The sequence below is a fragment of the Arachis ipaensis genome, chromosome B7, assembly GCF_059453495.1.
Source record: "Arachis ipaensis isolate K30076 ecotype BB chromosome B7, ASM5945349v1, whole genome shotgun sequence".
NCBI lineage: Eukaryota > Viridiplantae > Streptophyta > Magnoliopsida > Fabales > Fabaceae > Arachis > Arachis ipaensis.
The window spans coordinates 135,912,189-135,915,920 of record NC_142442.1 but is presented as its reverse complement, the minus strand read 5'-3'; the positions used below and the strand labels follow the sequence as shown (position 1 = coordinate 135,915,920).

Here is a 3,732-nt window from a genome sequence, read left to right as displayed (position 1 = left end):
ACATTCATTAATACAATAATTAATAAATATTAAATAACACAAATTCTTTTTTTTTTTTTGTTTCCTTAATATTAAGTTACTTAAATAATTGATGATACATTATCCCATTTATTTGTTAGCAGAAGATTTTCACGAGTTGCAAATTAAAGTCTCAAGATAGTTGCTGGACGCTGAACACTAATTCGTCTTTACTCTCTTTTTTACTCATTTCAATGTTCAATTGAATGAATGAATGAATGACGCTGTTCCCCCTCATCACCTTCCCTCCTTAACTGCCATTTCACGTTCTCAACTTCAAATTTAACTTTATAATAATATTCTTAAATTAAAACTATTCATTAATATAATATGCACTTTATACAGTCATTTTTTAATCGGTCAGGTGAGACATGTCATGTTATATTATTACTGAATCCTAAGAGCCTATGCATGTGAGCCATACCTCATCATACAAAATTTATGCCATTGATTTAATAATAATAATAACAAAGATTTAGTTAAAAACATATATTAAAGTTATTATTAGTAAAAGTTCTAAAAATTCTTATTTTAAAAAATATATTACAAATTTAATTTTATATTTTTTTAAACAAAATTAATTAATAACTTTAATATATATTTTTAGAATATATGTTAGTTTTTTTTTTTTGAAGTATTTTTTAATCCGACAAAATTAAAAACTAATTCGATACTTGTTTAAAAGGACGAATAAATTGATTACTTGATTAAGTCAAATTAGTTAAAATATATGTTAGCTATATTCTAATGATAAAATGAGAATTTAGTTAAGAATTAGTTATAAATGTGGTGAGAGGTATAAATATATTTAACTATGTTTAACTTTGATAGTTAGTATTAAATAAAAGGGGACCACTGAAATGATGAAATGGAAATTAAAAGCAATGTGTACGTCTTTTGCAGTTGCATAACCATATATGTCTAATTATACATCATATGTTACGTTGATGCATTAACTCTCATAGGGGGGTCATTGGGGTGCATAAATATTGGTGTATTATTGCACTTAAATACAGAATAGAGACTATAGAGTGGTGAATTGTGGAAGGAAGGTGTATTGTCTCTACCATTATTTAATTTGATCCACCATTTATGGAATATCATTTTAATGAGTTGACAACCAAATTACCATATTTCACATCTCTTATTCAATTAAGCTTTTGGAACATTTCGTTGAGGGAGGGAAAGCAAGGTAGGAGAGATCAGATATCATTTCATGGCTAAGGCATTTATGGTGAATAAGTGAAGTTTGGAGAGGTAGTTTTGACATTTGGACAAGTACTAAGGTTAAGTTTAATTTGTGTTTTAATTTTTTGTGTTTTTTATTTTAAAATTATGTAAAAAAAATAAAAATAAAAAAAATATATAAATAATAAAAATACAAACCAAACGAATCTTAATATTTTGTTTTTCTTTTCTCTATTTATATTAATAATTTATTGTTGAAAATTCAATTATTTTTATTAAAAAAATTAACTAATTAGCGTGAATTATAACACCCGAATTTTTTAAAATTAAATTTTACGCTTTGAATTTAAAAATAAAATTTAATTTAATTATGACTTATTCTATTATTTTAAATTATCTATCAGAAACTATATTAATAATTACAGTCTAAATTGATTTTTATTATTATTATTATTATTATTATTATTATTATTATATTATAGCCTTTTTTTTTCTTTCTTTCCCTTGGCCTTTATATACATATATCCTATTATATATTCTTATATATATACATCATAAAGAAAGAAAGAAAGACAAGCCACGTTGTGGCTTATATATATATATATATGAATTGAAATTGAAACTCGGTTACATATATATATTAATTATATTACTTAACCTTATGGAAGCAAGGCCAAACGTGGCATACATGCATATATTAATATATATATAAACAAGACACATAATCCATTACATTCAATCATCAAAACATCTTTATCCCATATTTGTTCCTTTCATCATTGAACTCATAAGAAAAGAAATAAGGAAAGGGAAGGCCGAAGCATGCAAGAAAGAAAACCGTAACCCCATCGAATTTTTGATTTCGATTTCTTCATATCCGTAATTCCAAAGAAAAATCTAATCCGATAAAAGTATTCGTATCCTTCTCCTCTACGTGTTGGCGTTACTTTTGTCCGGTGGAAGTCGACGGTGACGTAACTCCCCTATCCCTTGAGTTTGGTTAACTGGAGTTCTAGGAAGCATAGACGATTTCTGACGTTTTCTCCTTCAGCAGCTCGGTCAAAAAGCTTCTCCGGAGCTTTCGATATACGAAGGTAGGGGGTTTAACTTAAACGATTTTAATTTAAGAATGCCCATAAAGTTTATTGAGTAATTGCAAATAGTTTTAATTGTTGTGATTAGTTGATTGGCTATATGGATGTTGAATTGTGGGCTGTGGATTGATTGAATATGTATTTGATTTCTTGATTGAAAAAAGGTTGAAAATGGTTCAGTTGGGACCCGAAAAAGGGTGGCTAGCCCCGAGTTTTAGGGGAAATGCTGCCGAAATTTTATAAAAATCTGAGGTTTTATTTGAAAAATTATTTTAAAAGATTTGGTTTTGGAAAATTAAATTATTTGAGATTTATTTAGTTGGAAAAAAAAAGGGTGTATTCTATTTTTAAATTAGATTTATTAAGAAAAATATAATGTTTTTAAATCTAATTTTGTAAAGAGAGATTTTGTTTAAAAGTATTATTTTGAGCTCGGTTTATTAAGAAAAGGAATCTCTGCCACAGGAGAGCAGAGAACAAGGATTTAAAGAATATATTAATTAATGAAGTGTCTGCCACAGGAGAGCAGATGTGACATTGTTTGGGCCTTAGTGCCAAATGTAAAGTGGGGACGCCCACACACTGAGAACTGTTTTCCAGATGTACGCTTATTGATTTGGAAAGTCACACTGATGCGGCCTAGCCGTACGACTTAAAGTCACACTGATGCGGCCTGGCCGTACGACTTATAAGCACACTGATGCATCTGGAAAACCATATCTGGGACTTGTGCCCGGATAATGTCGGGAGCGGGTAGGCAACCGACACATGAGCTCATGGCCTGCGTTAGGGATAGACATGCATCATGTTGTTTGCACATTTGCATTTGATTGCGCTTGCTTGTCTTATTACTTTGTGATTGTATTGTTTGTCTTGTTGTGACTTGCTTGTACTTTGAATTGAATCTCTTGCTTGCACTACTTGTTTGTGAGTGTATTTAAGTGATTACGAGTTGACATTTAACTGAGGATTAACTATGTGGCTGAGAGACAGAAAATGTGACTAGTTTTATATTTAAAATTTGTTTTGAGTTTAGAAATTTAAAGAAAAGTAATTATTTATACGAAGTAGAAATAAAAGTATTTCCAAAGGTTTAACAAAATAGTTTTGCTAAGTAAGTTAATTATTTGCATTAAATTCATTACTTTTACGGCATTCCCATTCCCTACTGAGAACGTGTGGTTTGTTCTCACCCCAAATTCTTCCACCCTTTCAGTGACACACGTTCGAAGATTCAGTTAGAAGATGCAGACGACTAGTAGATTTACTTGTGATTCCTGTTATTTTTATAGAGTTCCCTTGCCCTTGTTGTTTTAAGTTTTATTTTATCCAGAGGGATAGGTATTGTATTTGAGTTTTATATTAAATTCATTTGTATAGCATTTATTATTATTATTATTATTATTAATTGTGTGATTTTAATTACTACAAA

The 3,732-nt window shown here is 29.0% G+C and overlaps 1 long non-coding RNA gene across 1 annotated transcript; it reads left to right on the top strand.

Annotated features, from left to right (window-relative positions):
* The first annotated feature begins 1,956 nt into the window (after positions 1–1,956).
* On the top strand, positions 1,957–3,732 carry LOC148554276 (uncharacterized). Its single transcript, XR_015892402.1, has 2 exons — positions 1,957–2,300; positions 3,517–3,732. It is a non-coding gene; the product is annotated as an uncharacterized LOC148554276 (long non-coding RNA).